The sequence below is a fragment of the Marmota monax genome, unplaced genomic scaffold (genome assembly GCF_021218885.2).
Source record: "Marmota monax isolate L192 unplaced genomic scaffold, Marmota_monax_Labrador192_F-V1.1 WCK01_AAM20220418_F8-fsc00908, whole genome shotgun sequence".
NCBI lineage: Eukaryota > Metazoa > Chordata > Mammalia > Rodentia > Sciuridae > Marmota > Marmota monax.
Genome location: NW_026693229.1, coordinates 28,266 through 51,083, shown reverse-complemented (window position 1 = coordinate 51,083; position 22,818 = coordinate 28,266). Strand labels below are relative to the sequence as shown.

General features: G+C 40.3%; 1 pseudogene; it reads right to left on the bottom strand.

Moving 5' to 3' along the window:
• Positions 1-449: 449 nt before the first annotated feature.
• On the bottom strand, positions 450-18,577 carry LOC124100547 (putative gustatory receptor clone PTE01; annotated as a pseudogene).
• Between the last annotated feature and the right edge of the window lie 4,241 nt (positions 18,578-22,818).

Here is a 22,818-nt window from a genome sequence, read left to right as displayed (position 1 = left end):
ATGAAAGAATTTGGACTCCTCTATTAATGAGTAAGCTCATGCATAATATTTATTCATGTCTTTCATTTCTTTTTTTTTCAAATACCAGTGTGCCTTTTATTGTCATTGTTTGTAACTGTCAAATGTACAGAACAAAAAATTGACCATTTTAACCACTGTTAACTATCCAGTTCAGTGGCATGAATTACACTCATGTGGTTGTGCAACCATCACTACCATCCATCTCCAGAAATTTGTCATCTTCAGAAACTGAAAATGTACCCATTTTAAAATCTCCCCTTCCTGTTTCCCACCAATTGTAGCAACTACTATTATATTATGAAATGTGATAATTAGTCATTAAACTATAAAAATTTGTATATCCAAGGAGGTAGAATCTACAGATCTAGATATTTGGCATTGTTGCATTTTCCAAATAAGATTCCAAATGGATGTCAGAGGTCCTGAGATTAGACTGATCTGCTGCGGATCCTCCTCAGTGAGCTTTTAATGTCCCTGTTCCTCAGGATGTAGATGAAGGGATTCAGCATAGGGCTGACCACAGTGTACATCATTGAGGCCACTGTGTTGTTTTGGGGGGACTGTGACACAGCTGATCCAAGGTACACTACAATGCCTGTCCCATAAAATAAGCTGCTGAGAGCCACAGCTGAGTCAGAATGGCCCCTGGCATTTTGCCAATAGTATTGGTTGAGAGGCGAGCCATTAAGATGATGACTTTTGAGTTCTCGCGGAGTTCCCGTTGAGTTCCAGTTGAGCTCTCGCAGGGATTCCTGAAGAGTTCACATTGGTTGGAGAAGTGCCAGAGGAGGGATTTCTGGTTGGTGGTTCCTGGAGGAGCCGCGTGGATGGCATTCAGGAGAGTTCCCGGGAGCATGTGTGGAGTGTGCTGGTGGAGCTCAGAAATAAAGTTTGTTCCTGCTTCAGTGGCTCGTGATTTATGCCAAGCCACACTGCGGCATTTGGTGGCCCATACGGGGAACGCTTAAAGTTCGGAGGTAAATGAAACTGCTCGCCCCTGAGGGAAGGCGAGAGAATGGGTGACCATTTCAAAAAACAATGTGTTCTTGTTTTGATTTGTTTAGTTTTTGTTTCAAGCTGCCTATCCCTAGAACTTTCTCAGGCAAACTGAGAAAAATGGTTGGCTCAGGTTTGAAGTTGTTCGCCCCTGAGGAAGAGATAGAAATAGACCACAAATGCACATGTCAAGAAAATAGGAAAATTGATACAATGATTTTTTGTTCCATTTTTGTTTTATTCTGTTTCAGTTTTGTTTTGTGTTATCTTGTTGGGTTGCATTATTTTATAGTAGATTAGGAAAAAACAAACTGAAAGAGTGTTAACTAAATTGTTAGAGGTTCAAACCATGGAGAAAGACATTTTAGATCAAGCAAAAAAGAAGATCTCTCGAGCTAGTCAGACAGAGGAAGAAAATTTAAAGGAAAAGGGGCTATTAGGGAAAAAGCTACAACAGGAGGCTGCTACTAACACCGTTCTATCACCAGAAGGCGTAATTCAACCAACAGCTCCACCTATGAAGACAGCTGAGTGGCCCTCAAACCCATAGCTGATAGATGGGATCCTGAGACAGGACCTCAAAGATTAGCATGCCCTGTACTTGAGCAGGAAGGAGGGCAGTGAATTCACCATGCTTTAGATTTCAAAACAGTGAAGCAGTTAAAGGAGGCTGTAACAACCTATGGTCCCCAAGCACCCTTCACTGTAAGCATGGATGAATCCATTACCAATTTGGACATGACGCCAGCAGACTGGGATAGCATGTGTAAATCTTTGCTAAATGGAGGACAATATTTGTTATGGAAGGTTGCCAATGAGGAATTTTGCATGGACATGGCTAGGCAAAATGAAGCATCTGGTTACCCTCAAAGAAATCTAGATATGTTGTTAGGAAAAGGACCTTATGAGGGTCAACAGCAACAATCTGAATATGATCCCACTATATATTCACAAGTTGCTGCAGATGCAGTTAGGGCATGGAAGACTTTACAAGGACATGGAGATTTACAAGGTCAATTATCTAAGATAATACCTGGAGCTAATGAACCTTACGCTGAATTTGTAGATAAGCTTATTCAAACAGCTTCCAGAGTTTTGGGGGATACAGAACAAGCAATGCCATTAATAAAACACCTGGCTTATAAGCAAGCAAAACGTTGGTGCAGAGAGATCATTAGACCATGGAAACATGGAGATTTAAACACATACATTAAATTATGTACAGACATTAATAAACAAGGGCAAGTCTTGGCAGCTGCAGAAAAACAGGCTTTAGATGCAAGGCCAAAAACATGCTACAATTGTGAACAAACAGGATATTTTAAAAGGAATTGCCCCATAGGAGGAGGGTTTAACAAAACTAGGTATCAAAGGGGTAGAATACTGGGTATTTGCCCACAATGCCGTAGAGGGAGACATTGGGCTAATGAATGCCGTTCTCAAACCACCATAGAAGTTACTATATTATCAAAAAACAGACAAGGACCAGGTGTTTACCCACAATATCATGGAGAAAGGCATCGGGCTCCATTGACAAAAAATGGACAGGGGGGCCCAATGCTCTGGGGCCCACGACCACAAATATATGGGGCACTGGAGGAACCCAGAAACACCATGGAGGAACCCAGCAACACCATCATGGTGGTGCCCAGGACACATTATCCATCAGATCTCTCATCAGACGAACCAGAGGGAGTGCAGGGTTGGACATCTGTGCCTCCGCCAGAGCAGTACTAACTTCAGAGATGGGAGTTCAAATCATTCCCACATGAGTAAAAGGACCTATTCCCCAAGGAACAGTAGGCTTATTGTTAGGACGCAGTTCTTCTACTCTAAAAGGACTTATGATAAGTCCTGGGGTAATTGATCCTGATTATGAAGGTGAAATAAAAATTATAGTTAGTTCTCCAAAGGGTATATCAGTAATTTCACCAGGAGATAGAATAGCACAATTATTAATAATACCCAGCCGACATGATAAATTTTCCAGTAGCACTATAGAATGAGGTTCCAGGGGATTAGGCTCCACAGGTGTAGATTGGGCTATGCTGTCTTTAAATTTAGATTCTCGCCCAATGCTAAAACTAAATATTCAAGGACATGAATTTAATGGGCTACTTGATACAGGTGCAGACCTTAGCATCATCTCCTGTCAAGAATGGCCGAAACATTGGCCATTACAACAAGCCACTCAAACGCTTCAAGGCCTATGAGTGGTGACTAATCCCCATAGAAGTGCAATGGTATTAGATTGGAAGGATCCTGAAGGATATGAAGGAACTATACAGCCATATGTATTGGATCATCTTCCTATAAATTTATGGGGATGAGATGTCCTAGATCAATTAGGTTTTACATTAACAAATAACATCAATCCAAATGCGCCAACTATTGGTGCTAGACAAGGTTTTAGGAAAGAAAAAAGATTAGGAGAACAAGAACAAGGTATAGCAGCACCAATTCAAATAGATCAAGGAATAAATAGACATGGATTGGGTTTTCAGAAGGGGTCACTGAGACAATAAAAATTACTTAGAAATCAGAAAGACCAGTATGGGTTCCTCAGTGGCCTCTGACTAAAGAAAAGATACAAGCAGCCCATGACCTGGTCAAACAACAATTAGCTAAGGGACATATTCAACCTTCCATATCTCCCCATAATACTCCCATTTTTGTCATTAAAAAGAAATCTGGAAAATGAAGATTATTGCAAGATTTAAGAGCCATTAATAATGAGATGGTTATTATGGGACCTGCTCAATCAGGGATTCTCCAATTGTCTGGTATCTTTTAACTATAAATATTAAAGATTGTTTTTTTTTCAATTCCAATTCATCCTGAAGATAGTCCACGTTTTGCATTTACTATCCCTGAACTGAATCATGAAGGTCCTGATCAGAGATACGAATGGAAAATACTCCCTCAAGGGATGGCTAACAGCCCAACTATGTGTCAAATTTATGTTAACAAAGCAATCCAGACACTTATAAATCAAAACCCTGAACTACAAATATTTCACTATATGGATGATGTATTGTTAGCACAAAAAGATAAAAACACATTGCTAGAATGTTATGCCACACTTACAAACTTATTAAAAAATTATAATCTAGAGATAGCAATAGATAAAGTACAATTAAATTTTCCAATTAATTATTTAGGGGTTCTATTATCCTCAACCATGGTCCGTCCACCAAAAATTCAAACACGAGTAGATCAACTCAAATCACTTAATGACTTTTCAAAAGTTATTAGGAGACATAAATTGGATAAGGCCTTATCTAGGCATACCAACAGGAGAGTTGGGACCTTTATTTGATATCCTAAAAGGTCCATCAGATCCAAATTCACCCTGCATGTTAACATCTGAAGCAAGAAAGGCATTAAAAATTATTGAAACATATATGGAAAATATACATTTGGTAGAATTGATATAAGTTTGCCTTTATTATTTATTGTAATACCAATAAAAATATTCCTACAGGAGTATTTTGGCAAGAAGGTCCATTATTGTGGGTACATTTATCTTATTCTCCTAACACTATTCTTACTAGGTATCCTGAGGCTGTAGGACAATTAATACTCAAAGGAATAAAAGCAGCAAAGGGAGTGTTTGGAATTTCTCCCAATAAAATTATTACTCCATATACTATGGATCAAATTGATGAGTTAGCTAATGAGTTAAATACTTGGGCAATAATCATGTGTAAATCTAATGTTTCATTTGATAATCACTTACCATCTAATCCTTTGTTGTCTTTTTGGTCTTGGCATCCTATAGTTTTTTTCCAAAAATGACAAGAAAAACCCCTATCATGAATGCTCCAAATGTATTCACTGATGAGTCAAATAATGGTACAGCAGCAGTAGTTACCCCTGATCAAACTTTTATATTTTTAGTACCCAAACAATCAGCTCAAAATTTCTGTATTTAATTTAATTTCTGATAGTCAGTATATAGTTAATGCTATAGTATCCCTTGAAGATGCTGGTAGGATTTCTCCTTCCTCTACTGTTTTCTCTTTGTTTTCCACTATACAAAGTCTAATCTGGGACAGAAAAGATCCATTCTTTATAGGACATATCAGGGCACATACAGGATTGCCTGGAGCCCTTAGTTTGGGCAATGAATTAGCAGAAAAAACTACACATGACATACATATTTTCTCTACACTAGAAGAAGCTACAAATTTTCATAAAAGCTTCCATGTCAATGCTAATACTTTACAGAAGCATTTTAAAACAACTAAGGAAAAGCTAGACAAATAATAAAACAATGTCAAAATTGTGTGACCTTTTTACCAAAAGTTAATCTTGGAGTCAATCCTAGAGGACTGATACCTAACCATATTTGGCAGATGGACATCACACACTTGCCAGAATTTGGAAAATTAAAATATTTGCATGTTACAGTTGATACTTCTTCCGGATTTTTGATGGGCTCCCTTCATGCCGGAGAAAAAACTAAAGATGTTATAGCTCATTGCTTACAAAATTTTGCCACTGTGGGTGTTCCAAAACAGTTAAAAACAGATAATGCCCCTGGCTATACCTCTACCTCTTTTAAACAATTTTGCTCATCATTTGGCATTGCTCACATAACAGAAATTCCATACAATCCACAGGGACAAGGCATAGTTGAAAGAGCAGATCAAACTATTAAAATGTACTTATTAAAGCAAAAAGAGGGAATTGGGAAGGGGTATATATCCCCCAAAGATAAACTTAAAATAACCCTTTTTACTCTAAACTTTTTAAATTTGGATTCATCAGGGCTTAGTGCTGCAGAAAGACATATGTATCCAAAAAATGTACATAAGCCTAAGGTAATTTGGAAGGATATTCTAACAGGATATGGAAAGGTACTGACCCAGTGATTGTGTGGAGTCAGGGTTCTGTTTGTGTGTTTCCACAGGGAGAACAGCAGCTGATTTGGATCCAAGAGAGACTAACCAAAGCAATTTCTACAGACCAAAAAGAAGATGATTTGACTCAAATCCATAACATAGAATATCCAGAATTCCAGCTTGGCGAGAGTGATTCTCCCACACCTGGAGGCTAATGAATAATGAACACCATTAAGGCCTATTTCAAATGTAAAAAACTTTGTGGCTTGCTTGTGGGAATACCTTCAGACCCATTATGCAAGTTACAGGAAAAAGGATGGGATGTCCAAATACGAGTCAAACCCAAGTGGTAACCAGGATGCTTTTTTCAATATCTGTTTTATTATTGCCTTTTCCCACATCATGAAGTTTTATTTTATTTTTTGAGCTCATACAGACCTAGGTTAATGTTTTTCTGATCAGTTCTATTTTTTGACTGTGGAGTTTTTAAACATTGCAGTGGAGATTTCACCTGTGTAAAGCTACAAGGCCTTTACTATTGTCTTATGTGTTGTATGTTATGTGTGCACACTTCTGTTTTGTGTTGTATGTCTGTATGTGCGTATGTCCATATATATGAGGAGCGCTCATGAAAAAATGGATCAAAATTTTTTTTATTCACGTGATTTAAATGGTTTAATTTAAATTGGGTAAACAGCTCTTGAGGATTGTTTTAATATGTGAACAAAAAAGGAGGTTAACAGATCTGTTTGTTTACTTTCACCTTTCCTTTTTATTATATTTAATAATTCTGTTCAGGATAATGTGAATTGTTCAGAAAATTATTTTCTTAGTACCTATTGGAATGTTACATAATTTCTTTTTAGCCATCATTGCCAGAATTCCTATCATCCTCTCAGTGCCAGTGAAGACAAAGATAAAACCAAACTACAGCTTCTTCGATAGCTATCACAGTAAACTGTATAAACTGGTGCATCAATGAATAATAACTCAACAAGTAATGCTCATTCAAGGAGTTGATTTACTTTAGGAGGAAATGGACATATTGATGGATTCCTCTGCTTTGAACTGCTTGCAGAACTTGCCTGGACTATGTATCACTTATATGCATGTGAACTATCTGTTGGTGCAGTGAATTGTGGTAGTGCTGGAGTATCTGTGCTGATGGTGTCATCGGTGGTACAATTTTTCCAAAGGAGCCATCATTTGGCTTGGTGTTGTGGCGTTCTGCCTTCTCCTCCCTTCTGCTACTGATGGTCTAAAATTTGGGGGCCAACAGATGTGAGGCAAAGAACCTCACCCCCCCACTGGCACCAAGGCCAAATTTGGGGCCAACAGAAGTGACGCAAAGAACCTCACCCCCCCACTGGTGCAAAGGCCAAATTTGGGGGCCAACAGAAGTGCGGCAAAGAACCTCACCCCCCCCCAAGGTGCATAGGCCTATCCACAAGTATGGCTGTATACTGGACCGGTAGTCATTTACGGGTAAGATCCAATTGTAGTGGTACCAACCTAAGACAGGAGGCTGATGCCTTGATGTCAGCTCATCCGTTGACGGGTAAGGACCATATGTAGTATTGGACAACCTAACAGGCACAGTCCCTAAGCCACATTGCTTGTTGTTTAATTAAACAGAAGGGGGGAGATGCTGAGAGCCACAGCAGAGTCAGGATGGCCCCTATCATTTTGCCAATAGTATTGGTTGAGAGGCGAGCCATTAAGATGGTGACTTTTGAGTTCACGTGGAGTTCCCATTGAGTTCTTTTTTTTTTTTATTGTTGGTTGTTCAAAACATTACATAGTTCTTGATATACCATCTTTCACACTTTGCTTCAGTGGGTTATGAACTCCCATTTTTAGCCCATATACAGATTGCAGAATCACATCAATTACACATCCATTGATTTACATATTGCCATACTAGTGACTGTTGTGTTCTGCTACCTTTCCTATCCTCTACTATCCCCCCTCCCCTACCCTCCCCTCCCCTTTTCTCTCTCTACCCCCGCTACTGTCCTTCATTTCTCCCCCTTGTATTATTTTTCCCTTTCCCCTCATTTCCTCTTGTATGTTCTTTTGTATAACCCTGAGGGTCTACTTCCATTTCCATGCAATTTCCCTTTTCTCTCCCTTTCCCTCCCACCTCTCATCTCTGTTTAATGTTAATGTTCTCCTCATGTTCTTCGTCCCTACTCTGTTCTTAGTTACTCTCCTTATATCAAAGAAGACATTTGGCATTTGTTTTTTAGGGATTGGCTAGCTTCACTTAGCATAATCTGCACTAGTGCCATCCATTTCCCTGCAAATTCTATGATTTTGTCATTTTTTAATGCAGAGTAATACTCCATTGTGTATAAATGCCACATTTTTTTAATCCATTCGTCTATTGAAGGGCATCTGGGTTGGTTCCACAGTCTTGCTATTGTGAATTGAGCTGCTATGAACATCGATGTAGCAGTGTCCCTGTAGCATGCTCTTTTTAGGTCTTTAGGGAATAGACCAAGAAGGGGAATAGCTGGGTGAAATGGTGGCTCCATTCCCAACTTTCCAAGAAATCTCCATACTGCTTTCCAAATTGGCTGCACCAATTTTCAGTCCCACCAGAAATGTACAAGTGTACCCTTTTCCCCACATCCTCGCCAGCACTTGTTGTTGTTTGACTTCATAATGGCTGCCAATCTTACTGGAGTGAGATGGTATCTTAGGGTGGTTTTGATTTGCATTTCGCTGACTGCTAGAGATGGTGAGCATTTTTTCATGTACTTGTTGATTGATTGTATGTCCTCCTCTGAGAAGTGTCTGTTCAGGTCCTTGGCCCATTTGTTGATTGGGTTGTTTGTTCTCTTATTGTCTAATTTTTTGAGTTCTTTGTATACTCTGGATATTAGGGCTCTATCTGAAGTGTGAGGGGTAAAGATTTGTTCCCAGGATGTAGGCTCTCTATTTACCTCTCTTATTGTTTCTTTAGCTGAGAAAAAACTTTTTAGTTTGAGTAAGTCCCATTTGTTGATTCTAGTTATTAACTTTTGTGCTATGGGTGTCCTATTGAGGAATTTGGAGCCCGACCCCACAGTATGTAGATCGTAGCCAACTTTTTCTTCTATCAGATGCCGTGTCTCTGATTTGATATCAAGCTCCTTGATCCATTTTGAATTAACTTTTGTGCATGGCGAGAGAAAGGGATTCAGTTTCCTTTTGTTGCATATGGATTTCCAGTTTTCCCAGCACCATTTGTTGAAGATGCTATCCTTCCTCCATTGCATGCTTTTAGCCCCTTTATCAAATATAAGATAGTTGTAGTTTTGTGGATTGGTTTCTGTGTCCTCTATTCTGTACCATTGGTCCACCCGCCTGTTTTGGTACCAGTACCATGCTGTTTTTGTTACTATTGCTCTGTAGTATAGTTTGAAGTCTGGTATCGCTATACCACCTGATTCACACTTCCTGCTTAGCATTGTTTTTGCTATTCTGGGTCTTTTATTTTTCCATATGAATTTCATGATTGCTTTCTCTATTTCTACAAGAAATGCCATTGGGATTTTGATTGGCATTGCATTAAACCTATAGAGAAGTTTTGGTAATATCGCCATTTTGATGATGTTAGTTCTGCCTATCCATGAACAGGGTATATTTTTCCATCTTCTAAGATCTTCTTCTATTTCTCTCTTTAGGGTTCTGTAGTTTTCATTGTATAAGTCTTTCACCTCTTTTGTTAGGTTGATTCCCAAGTATTTTATTTTTTTTTGAAGATATTGTGAATGGAGTGGTTGTCCTCATTTCCCTTTCAGAGGATTTGTCACTGATATACAGGAATGCCTTTGATTTATGCGTGCTGATTTTATATCCTGCCACTTTGCTGAATTCATTTATTAGCTCTAATAGTTTCTTTGTAGAGCCTTTTGGGTCTGCTAGGCATAGAATCATATCATCTGCAAATAGTGATAATTTAAGTTCTTCTTTTCCTATTTTGATGCCTTTAATTTCTTTCGTCTGTCTAATTGCTGTGGCCAGTGTTTCGAGAACTATGTTGAACAGAAGTGGTGAAAGAGGGCATCCCTGTCTTGTTCCAGGTTTTAGAGGGAATGACTTCAATTTTTCTCCATTCAGAATGATGCTACCCTGAGGCTTAGCATAGATTGCTTTTACAGTATTGAGGTATGTTCCTGTTATCCCTAGTTTTTCCAGAGTTTTGAACATAAAGGGATGCTGTACTTTGTCGAATGCTTTTTCCGCATCTATCGAGATGATCATATGGTTCTTATTTTTAAGTCTATTGATGTGGTGAATAACATTTATTGATTTCCATATATTGAACCAGCCTTGCATCCCAGGGATGAATCCTACTTGATCATGGTGCACAATTTTTTTGATATGTTTTTGTATCCGATTCACCAGAATTTTATTGAGGATTTTTGCATCTAGGTTCATTAGAGATATTGGTCTTAAGTTTTCTTTCTTTGAAGGGTCTTTGTCTGGTTTAGGTATCAGGGTGATGTTGGCCTCGTAGAATGAATTTGGAAGTTCTCCCTCTTTTTCTATTTCCTGAAGTAGCTTGAAAAGTATTGGTATTAGTTCCTCTTTAAAGGTTTTGTAAAACTCTGCTGTATACCCATCCGGTCCTGGGCTTTTCTTAGTTGGTAGTCTTTTGATGGTTTCTTCTATTTCCTCTATTGATATTGGTCTGTTTAGGTTGTCTATATCCTCCTGACTCAATCTGGACAGATCATATGCCTTAAGAAATTTATCTATGCCTTCACTATCTTCTAATTTATTGGAGTATAAGGATTCAAAATAATTTTTGATTATCTTCTGTATTTCTGAAGTGTCTGTTGTGATATTGCCTTTTTCATCCCGTATGCTAGTAATTTGAGTTCTCTCTCTTCTTCTCTTCGCTAGCATGGCTAAGGGTCTGTCAATTTTGTTTGTTTGTTCAAAGAACCAACTTTTAGTTTTGTCAATTTTTTCAATTGTTTCTTTTGTTTCAATTTCATTAATTTCAGCTCTGATTTTAATTATTTCTTGCCTTCTACTTCTTTTCTGTTGTTTTGCTCTTCTTTTTCTAGGATTTTGAGATGAAGTATGAGATCATTTATTTGTTGGTTTTTTCTTTTTTTAAGGAATGAACTCCAAGCAATGAATTTTCCTCTTAGAACTGCTTTCAATGTGTCCCATAGATTCCGATATGATGTGTCTGTGTTTTCATTAATCTCTAAGAATTTTTTAATTTCCTCCTTGATGTCTTCTATAACCCATTGATCATTCAGTAACCTATTGTTCATTCTCCAAGTGATGTATGCTTTTTTCTTCCTTCTTTTATCGTTGATTTCCAGTTTCATTCCATTATGATCAGATAGGATGCATGGTATTATCTCTACTCCTTTATATTGTCTAAGAGTTGCCCTGTGACATAATATATGATCTATTTTTGAGAAGGATCCATGTGCTGCTGAGAAAAAAGTGTAACTGCTTGATGTTGGGTGGTATATTCTATATATGTCAATTAAGTCTAGGTTATTAATTGTGTTATTGAGTTCTATAGTTTCCTTATTCAACTTTTGTTTGGAAGATCTGTCCAGTGGCGAGAGAGGTGTGTTGAAGTCTCCCATGATTATTGTATGGTGGTCTATTAGACTCTTGAACTTGAGAAGAGTTTGTTTGATGAACATAGCTGCACCATTGTTTGGGGCATATATATTTATGATTGTTATGTCTTGTTGGTGTATGGTTCCCTTAAGCAGTATGTAGTGTCCCTCTTTATCCCTTTTGATTAACTTTGGCTTGAAATCTATTTTATTTGATATGAGTATGGACACTCCTGCTTGTTTCCGAAGTCCATATGAGTGATATGATTTTTCCCAACCTTTCACCTTCAGCCTATGTATGTCTTTTCCTATCAAATGTGTCTCATGTAGGCAGCATATTGTTGGGTCTTGTTTTGTGATCCATTCTACTAGCCTGTGTCTCTTAATTGGTGAGTTTAAGCCATTAACATTTAGGGTTATTATTGAGATATGGGTTGTTGTTCCAGCCATATTTGTTCATTTATGTTACTAAACATGGTTTGTTTTCCTCTTTGATTATTCCCCCCCACCTTTACTGTCCTACCTCCCACTGTTGGTTTTCATTGTTATTTTCCATTTCCTCTTCCTGTAATGTTTTGCCGAGGATGTTTTGAAGAAATGGTTTTCTAGCTGCATATTCTTTTAACTTTTGTTTGTCGTGGAAGGTTTTAATTTCATCTTCCATCCTGGAGCTTAATTTCGCTGGATACACAATTCTTGGTTGGAACCCATTTTCTTTCAGTGTTTGAAATATGTTATTCCAGGATCTTCTAGGTTTCAGAGTCTGTGTTGAAAGATCAGCTGTTATCCTGATTGGCTTACCCCTAAATGTAATCTGCTTCCTTTCTCTTGTAGCTTTTAAAATTCTCTCCTTATTCTGTATGTTGGGCATCTTCATTATAATGTGTCTAGGTGTGGATCTCTTATAATTTTGCACATTCGGCATCCTGTAGGCTTCTAGAATTTGGGATTCTGTCTCATTCTTCAAGTCTGGGAAGTTTTCTCGTATTACTTCATTTAACAGATTGCTCATTTATTTGGTTTGGACCGCTATACCTTCCTGTATCCCAATGACTCTTAAGTTTGGTCTCTTAATGTTATCCCACTTTTCTTGGATGTTCTGCTCATGGTTTCTTAACAGTCTTGCTGAGCTGTCTATGTTCTTTTCAAGTTGAAATACTTTGTCTTCATTGTCTGATGTTCTATCTTCTAAGTGTTCTAGTCTGCTGGTAGTATTCTCAATTGAGTTTTTAAGTTGGTTTATTGCTTCCTGCATTTCTAGGATTTCTGTTTGTTTGTTTTTTATAACCTCTATCTCCCTGTATAGTTGATCCTTTGCTTCCTGGATTTGTTTGTGTAATTCATTGTCGAAGTGATCTTTCATTGTCTGATTTTGCTGTCTAATGTCTTCCTTGATACTCCAGATCATCTGAAGCATATATATCCTGAATTCTTTATCTGACATTCCATCTGCTGCAGCTGTTACCTCTTCTAAAGTTGAGTTGACCTGCATTGCTTGTGGTCCTTTCTTTCCTTGTCTTTTCATACTGCTTGCGTTTCTTTCTTCTTGGTGAAACTGTTGTGTTTTTGAAATTTTTCCCCCCCATATATTTATATTGCTCTTGTATAGTTGAAAAGTCTCCCTTGCAGGCGCGGGCAGGGGCTCTGCTCTGCCCCTCCTCCAATTGGTGTGAGGTGTCTACCACGCCCGCGGACCCCTGGGCCTGATCCGCCGTTCTGTCGCAGGTCTGCCTACCTTGCAGGCGGGGGCGAAGGCTCTGCTCCGCCCCTCCTACCACACCCATGGACCGCCGGGCCTGATCTGCAGGTTGGACGCTGGTCTGCCCACCTTGTGGGCATGGGTGGCAGTTCCGCTCCGCCCCCACTCCAATTGGGGTCACGTGACCACCACACAGGCAGGCCGCTGGGCCTGATCTGGGCGCGGGCGAAGGCTCTGCTCTGCCCCTACTCCAGTTGGGGTGAAGTGTGTACCACGCTGGCAGGCCGCTGGGCCTGATCCGCCAGTCTGTCGCAGGTCTGCTTACCTTGCCGGCACGGGCGGCGGCTCTGCCCTGCCCCTCCTACCACACCCGCAGACCGCTAGGCCTGATCTGCAGGTTGGTCACAGGTCTGCCTACCTTGCGGACGCGGGCGGCGGCCCCGCTCCTCCCCTCTGGCTCGACAACAAAGCGAGAGAGACTCGGGTATCTGTGACTCACCCTCCATACCAGATGACCAACTGTTTCCGTCGCCGCTGGCACCGATGAAGTTCTCTCCTTGGCCGCTCTCCGATGACATCAGATCTCTGCCATTTTGGCATCCCCTGTTCTATGGCTGAATCCCATTTTCTTCTCTTCCAATAGGCGGAGCTGTGCCCTCCGAGCCGAGCTTCTGCCCTCTATGTGCTGACAGAAATCCCTGTAAGGTGGCTCCTGGGAGTCTCTCAATCCTGTTAGTCCAGAGCCCTTTCACTTATCCTGCCCCTCCCCCTGTTCCTCCTCCCAGCCAGCCATCCAGGTCCTGTTCACCGGAGGCGGTTCCCCAAGGATCTGATTACACTTGCAGCCCCACCGCGTGTCCTATATCCCGAACGATGAACACCCTCTCTGTCATTCATCTAAGCCCCAGTGCTGTGGTGGGGTTATCTGGGAACCAACAGTTTAATTTTTCCGGACCCCTTTGGTGGGCACGCCCCCAGAAACTGGTGGCTAAGATCTTGGGTGTCGCCGCTGGTGTTAAGGGGAGGTGGGGATCTGGAATCCCCTCTGCTTCCCTACAGACATGCCCCTGGAGAGATTCCCGAGGTTTCCTGGCTGCTTGTATCTGGAGGGGGTGGGAGTCACACACCTGCTAACGTGGATTCTGCTGGGAAGGAATTCCGTTGGCGGAACTCTGGTGATGTCACCTGTCTGATATGGTGGGCCCCAGGCTCCTTGCCGGAGTGTCCGAAGGGAGGGGTGGGACTGGACTGTCTCTGGTTGGTTTCAGCTCCCGGTTCGCTATTTCATGAAGGCTTGGCGAGAGACCTCTTCCTAGAGTCCCTGCACTGCTCCTGCTACGCTGCACCTCAGAGGCTATCCGCCCAGATGCGGGGGCCGCGTGCAGGCAGCCGACAGTCGCCGAGTCGCGCGGGCAGCGGCTGGCGGGTCTGGACCTCTGTGCTGCGTGGTGGAGATTCACTCGTCTAGGGCAAACTGTCACCTCCAAAAATCCAACCAATTCCCGGCCGGTCTCTCTTTAGTGGAATTTTGCTAGGGGTTTCTCAGCAGGTCGAATCTAAGCGTATCCATGCGTCTCTCTGACCCCGTTGTTGAGGAGGTACTGAAAGCGCTGCCTCCCCACTCTCCGCCATGTTGGATCCTCTCCCCATTGAGTTCTGGTTGAGCTCTCACAGGGATTCCTAAAGAGTTTGCTTTGGTTGGAGAAGTGCCGGAGGAGGGATTTCCGGTTGGTGGTTCCTGGAGGAGCTGCGTGGGTGGCATTCGGGAGAGTTCCCGGGAGCATGTGTGGAGTGTGCTGGTGGAGTTCAGAAATAAAGTTTGTTCCTGCTTCAGTGGCTCATGATTTATGCCCAGCAAGACTGTGGCAATAAGCAAACAACTGACAGATGAGATCCACAGGTGGAGAAGGCTCTGTACTTCCCACCTGTTGATGGGATTCTCATAATAGAAGTGTCGCGACCCCTTGCCCGCAAGGAAGACGCAACTCAGGAATCTTCTTTCAGCAGTTTATTCAGGCCCTTGATATTTCTTCTTCTCTCTCTCTCGGATGCCCCTCCCAGCCTTAATAAAGCATCCCAAGCCCCAATGCAAAGCTGCCGCGTGGAGCTTTCTCACAGGGTGGTGTACAGGGTGGTGAAAAATCATGTGCCAACTCTCCCAGATAAGGAGTTGTTTGTCACAGACCACAGCGGAGCCAGCGTCATCTTGTAATGGCGACCATAATCTGCAGAAATGGCAGAAGCGGCTCACCACAGTTCCCCCTTTCTGTTTTCTTAAAACAATACAGGAGAGAGTAGAGGTCCTATCCCACTGAGCAGAAGTGGCTGCATAGTATGACTCAGTCCTAAGGAGGCGCCTTCCCCAGACCTGAGGCCATATCAGCCGATGCCTTTTTTCGTGGGGCGGGGCGTGGACGCGTCTAACCCGCATGCAATAGGACATGCTCTCCTTGAGGTCCACGTCAAGGATCACTCAAGTGCAGTGCCTTGCCTCGCATCCTGTATCGTGACGATGGTGGATGAAGGGGGATAGCTGAGGCTGAACTGTGGCTGTTTATAAGGACAAACAAGTTGACAGCACCCTGAAAGAAAGGCACGAACTTCAAGGCGATAGAAAAGTACTAGTGTGGAAACCCATCTGCGTGCAATGGCAGTAAGACCAGCAGAGTGCAAGGGCTTTCCAACACTAAGAGAATAACAAGGAAAGTCATGTCGATCCCAGTGCAATGTTATAATAACTTGGGGTGTAACGACCATGACAAAGGTTTACTGTTTAAGATGCGCAAGCCAGACTTGAGGTGAGTTGCCATTTTCTAAAGCTGCAAGAGCTTGTATGATCATAGCCTTTTCTTGTGCATGGCGAGTTTTAAGGCGACAGAGAAGCCACAAACAGAGGAACATACCGAAGCAACACATTGCACCAAAAATGCCTACCCCCACCCACTCTTTGAAGAAGGAAAAAGCAGAAGATATCCAATCAGTGAATTGACCCAAAGTCACGGGATCGACACGGGTACTGTTTAAAATGGCAATCTGAGTTAGTTGAGACTGGATCAAGTTTTCTGCTTCCATGGACCAGGTTCCGGATAGATATTCCCCGATGATGTGGGAGGCATTTCTGGAATCATAAAATCTGACAGAGGTTATACATAAATGTGCACGTTGGTCAACACAACCCAAAAGCACCAAGTCAGCCAATTCTTCTACCTGAGCTTGGAGTAAATCTATTCTTTGGTTGGCAGCTAAAATCCCTGACAAAATATGTTGATTAATTGAATTTTGGGACTCAAGTATGGTGGATGTTTGTTGAATAACCTGATTAATAGTGGCAGCAGTTTGTACTTGGGTGGCCATGGCTACTCCAGCTGTAACTGCTGCAGCAGCAGATACCGCCACAGCTGTCACTATGGCTGCCGTAATTCCAAAATCTCTACGGGCTCTAATCAGTTCAACAATAGGAAATGACTCTGGATCTGCAGTAACCGGGATCGGGACAAAGGTTGGAATTTTCATAACCACTGCCATAGGCCAGGATCCATTCCAACACTCAGACAAATAACAGGTAATATTAGAGCAATTAAGCATCCCCTGTGATGTAACATTAGCCAAAAGAAACAGGAACGGAGATTGGAGACAGACTGCTGCGGAGGGTAATGTAGCATTAAACAATTGTGAATTATTTGCAGAAATTTTAAGCCTCCTACCTCTCTCCGAGTCTTGGGTACTGCCAGAAACATTAAACAGTCAACTTTGGACTCCCAATATTTCCCTGGGGAAACACAAGCGCAGACTAGACTAGCCCAATCTGAGGGAGTCATGCAAAATCTAGTAAGTCCCTCCACCTGAGTGAGAGTGAAAGCAGCATCTATGCCATAAGTGCGGACAGATTCTGCCAAGGTTTTAATTATCTTAAAGTCTAAAGGCTCATGATATCTTCCCCTGTTATTGTCCTGAAATACAGGGTATGCAAGTCCCATATCTGTATTAACTGTCCTCCAAACTTGTGCATGAAAAGATCTCCCGGAACCTTGGCTCCCCCCACATACGGAGGTGGGGCAATCGGCACCATATCTTCTTCTAGATATTCTACCTCCTCCTCCTCAGAGTTTTGTTGACCAATGTTAACACCCTTCCCCTTCTTACAGTAGGCCTGCGTGCCCTGTGTCTCCTTTTTCTTCTTTTTCATTTTTATCTTATGTAGTTGTTGTAACAATATACAGCTGCAATAAAATGTAAGGCTCTCTCTTTCATTACAGAGGAGCTGTCCCGCTTTGGTCGCGGATCCCACTTACTAGGGACTAACCCCGCTTTGATCGCGGATCCCACTTACCTGGGACTAACCCCGCTTTGATCGCGGATCCCACTTACCTGGGACTAACCGGTGCACCACCCCTGACTGTTGAAAGTTCTGGTTCCCGGGTCTCGGCACCACTTGTCGCGACCCCTTGCCCGCAAGGAAGACGCAACTCAGGAATCTTCTTTCAGCAGTTTATTCAGGCCCTTGATATTTCTTCTTCTCTCTCTCTCGGATGCCCCTCCCAGCCTTAATAAAGCATCCCAAGCCCCAATGCAAAGCTGCCGCGTGGAGCTTTCTCACAGGGTGGTGTACAGGGTGGTGAAAAATCATGTGCCAACTCTCCCAGATAAGGAGTTGTTTGTCACAGACCACAGCAGAGCCAGCGTCATCTTGTAATGGCGACCATAATCTGCAGAAACGGCAGAAGCAGCTCACCACATAGAAGAAATAATTTTACAGTAAGAGAAGAAAATTCCAGAGATAGAAAGAAAACCAGACATGGCACCAACAAAATACATGACTATGTTATTGGTGAAAGTGCCAGAACAGGCCAGATTAAGAACTTGAGAAGGATCACAGAAGAAATTGGAAATTTCTACATCCTTGAAGTGGGTAGATCGCAAGGCAATCAAATTATGCAGTTGGGAGTCTAAAAGGCTAAATAAAAAAGACACCAAAACTAAGAGGGCACAGAAGCGAGTGTTCATAATGACTGAATAGTGCAAGGGGTGATAGATGGCCACAAACCTATCATAGGCCATCACAGTCAGCAGCATACCATCCATACATCCAAAAATGATCAAAAAAGACATCTGAGTCAGGCAGCCCACATAGGAGATGACTCTGATGTGAGTTAGGATGTTCAAAATCATCTTTGGGACCGTGGTGGAGATGAAATCGATGTCAGCCAAGGACAGGTTAGAGAGGAAGAAGTACATGGGGGTGTGGAGGTGGGAGTCAGAGCTGACGGACAGGATAATGAGCAGGTTCCCAAGTACTGTGACCAAGTACATGGATAGGAACAGTCAAGGAGAATGGGCTGCAGTCCAAGATAATCCGAGAGGCCCATGAGATGAAATTCTGAGACACGTGTTGGATTTTGTAGTTCTATGTTGTTTGGACAGCTTTTGAAAATGAAAAGTTAGAGAAAATGAAATAAGTATGTCATCTAGTATTGTGTCTATATTTTGAACAAAGCAATATACAATATACAGACCTTATACCTCTTATACAGACCTCAAATTTGACCATACACATTTGACCATAAATCCCATATCCTGTTTGTTTGGGGTTTTTTGGTGTGTGTGTGTGTGTGTATATGTGTGTGTGTGAGAGAGAGAGAGTGAGAGAGAGAGAGATACCAGGGATTGAGTCCAGAGGAGTTTAACCACTGAGTCACATCCCCAGCTGTTTTGGGGTATTTTAATTTTATTTTTATTTTTATTTTTATTACAGACAGGGTCTCACTGAGTTGCTTAGGGCCTCACTAAGTTGCTGAGGCTGGGTTTGAACTCACAATTCTCCTGCTTCAGACTCCAAGTCACTGGGATTACAGGAGTACGCCACTCCACAAACACTTCATTTTTACATAAAATACAACCAACACTTTTTAGATTAAAAAAAAACAATCTTTACAGCAGCACAGTTCACAATAGCTAAGATATGGAGCTAATCTAGGTACCTTTCAACAGATGAATGGATAAAGAAATTACTCAGCCATAAGAAGAAGGACTTTATGACATTTGCCAGTAAATGGATAGATCTGGGAACTATCATGTAAGTGAAATAAGCCAATCCCAAAAAACCAAAGGTCGAATGATTTTGCTGATATGTGGAAACTAAACCACAATAAAGTCCGGGAGGAGAAGAGAAGTTTAATAGATTAGACAAAGGGGAATGAAGGGAAAAGAGGAGGGATAGGAATAGGAAAGACTGCAATCAATCTAACATAATTTTCCTATGTATACATATGAAAATACCTAGTTAAATCCCACCATCATGTATACCCACAAGGATGGGGTTCTAATTAGAATATTTTATATTCCATCCATCTTTAAATAATTATATCATAATGGATTATACTGTCATAACTAAAAAGAACCAATAAAAATAAATAAATAAATAAATAATAAAATGGAAAACAAAAATACCCTTCCTTCATTGAGAAAAAAAAATCATTCTAATTAAAGGTAATTGAAAAACAGTCAAACATAGATTATTTTATTCTAAGACAATGATATGAATTTCCTGGATGCAGGAAATTATATTTATAAATTATAAAAACTCTGTGAGAGTTAAGACCATGTTATTGGAATTCAAATAAAGTTGAAAGTTCATAATCACACTTTCATTTGCCAGTTATATTCATGGATTTCCATAATTCTTTCAGGTTAACATTTCATTTTTTCACAGAAAGAGGGTTTCATTCAAATACGTGGATTATCTTTTTTAAATCATTTTATAACCCTAACCTTGGCTTTAGTGGACTTCAAATTTTGATGAATATGCACATAATCATGAAGCATCACTGATCACACACCAGCATACAGTGCATCTGTCAATAATTCAACAATAACAAATTTAAAAAACACTTCTGAAATGTTTTGTTTTATACAGAGTTATCTGTATCGACCCCATACAAATATAAGGAAACATCTTATACATAAGAACACTTTTGCTATTTTCTATTTTGGCAGGGTTTTTTGTTTTTAGGTTTTGCTCTTTTTTTTTGTTGTTGTTGTTATTTGGTTTTGCTTTGTTTATTTGTATTCCATATTGTCCTGGTAATATCAGTTCTTTTATCATAAATCCTATTATTTACAAATAAAGAGTTTAACAAGAGACACTAGTATGGCAATATGTAAATCAATGGATGTGTAACTGATGTGATTCTGCAATCTGTGTATGGGGTGAAGGTGGGAGTTCATAACCCACTTGAATCAAAGTGTGGAATATGATATGTCAAGAAATTTGTAATGTTTTGAACAACCAACAATAAAAAATTTTAAAAAAAAAGAAACTAAAAAAAAGAGTTTAACACCTCAAGATATGTCTCCATCAGATTTGAAACTCAGCCTTCTTAACCTAGTTAAAAGAATTTCATGCTAATGCTTCCCATGAAGGCAAGATTCATTGACTAGTACCATGAGGGAGAGGCCTACAGGAGCTAGAATTAATGTAGGAGAAAAACAGAACTTTGAGAATTCCTGGACCCCATGCCAGAACCAAAACATAAACTTAGTCCTCTAAGCTGAAACTTTGCATATTGGTATCATTCCAACTGACATGGTTGCCTCAGTGATGAGGAAACAATGATCCTAACAGTTCCTCCTCTTTTTACCATCTCCCACAGAACTTATTGGGCAGTACTGCATTTCTGCTGGGGCATTACCAAAGAGTATGGATCCAGTGCTCCTCTCCTGCTTAGTATGTGATGAAACCTCAGGCTCTGTACTCAGGACTTGAAGAAGGCTCAAATTTATGAAGATGCCAATGAAGACAGTAGACAATGCTGTGGAGCCACTACACTGGAACTGGCAAAGTAAAGGGCTAGAAGCACAGGCTAATTAGTTAAGTTGTACAACCTTGGAGGCTCAATGCACAAAGTGCCTAATTAGCCAATAGGTCCACGATAATTCAGTCTCTGAGGAGTTGTTAATATTAAAGGAAACAGAAAAATAGAAAAGTAAAAGTACTTGATCTGACTTCCAAGTTGTTGGATCTTTATGTAAAATTCAGACTACTTTTTCTTCACTATAACAATCAAATATGGGATTTGGTATCTGTCAACTCATTGTATTAATCTGAAAACATATGGAGAATTAGATTTCTTGTTCCAAGAATCTCACACTATTTTCATTTCTATATGTCTCTAAGGAGAAATTCAAATTTCAGTTCATTTTTTGCTTTGCTTGGTTAGGTACTTTACGTACTGAAGATATATGGGTTTTTTACTAGTCCAACTGAATCTTGGTTCTTTTTTCTCTAATGAAATTACATTGATATATTATAAAACCACTGATATTTACATAAGTTTTTGATAACATACTGTATTTAAATACTCCAGGAGCAGGGCTTGGGCTGTAGTTCAGTGGCAGAGTGCTTGCCTAGCATGTATTTGATCCTTAGAACCACATAAAACAAATAAAGACACCTGTCCATCTAGAACTACAAAAAAAATTTAATAAAATTAAATAAGTAAACAAATACTCCAGGAGCAGCAGGAGGAAATTATATTTTAATATTAATTTCTCTTTTTAACCAATATTAATTATTGTACATATTTAAAATACCATGTAATATTTGGAATCAGGTATACATTATGTAATGTCAAATCATAGTGAACATATCTCTTCAAACATCTGTCATTTCTTTATGGTGAAAACATTTAAAATTCTTTCCTGTAGTTTAAAAAATTACAGTATATATTTTATTTGCTACTCTCAAACTAGAAAACTGTAATTAATCCTTCCCCATCACTCCCTCCTAATCTTCAAGGCCTCTGATAACTATCATGCTACTATCAACTTCTGAGACCACCTTTCTGAATATCAGGTGGTGCTTGTCTTCAGAGTCTGGCTTATTTATTGTCTTCCCCTTCCATCCATTTTGTCTCAAATGGTAGAATGGCATCCTTTTATGGCTGAATAGTATTCATCGTGTGTATGTCCAACATTTTCTGTATCCATTCATCCATTGATGGACAGTTAGGTTATTTCCATTCCTTGGCTAGTATGAATTGTGCTTCAGTAACCATGGGAATTCAGATGTCTCTTCAACAGATGTATTTCATTTCCTTTCACTACATACACAGCAAATGGATTGCAGAATAATATGGTGGTTCTATTTTAATTTTTTTAGGAAAACTCCTTGTGTTTTCCACAGTAGAAAGCCTGATGCTTTTCTTTCTATTCCCAGAAGTAACTTCCCATCAATTCTTCCATGTTCTCATTGCTGAAAGGGATTCACTAGGTTCATGCCATACATCATGGAAGTCACACAAGGGCATAAAAACAAGGAGGTAAGGTCATTGGGAGTATCTTAGCCCCTGCCCACCTCATCTTCTATCAGAACATTGGGATTGATACAAAGAAAAATTTAATGCATACCTAATGGATATGGGACAAAGTACGCTGTTTAGCTGTACATTGATAAATTATAAAAGGAATAATTAAATTATTTTGAGGGGATACCAAATGGCAGATATATAGAGATAGATATAATAGGAAGAAGCTGAGTATATTCAGACATTTAGAATACCTGGTCTGTACAAAATGTATTACTAAACCAAAGTCATTTCATATTAGATGGAGGGATAAAATACTAGGGTTATATCCAAGGATGAATTTACAGCACATGAAAAATGAAAACCAAAGA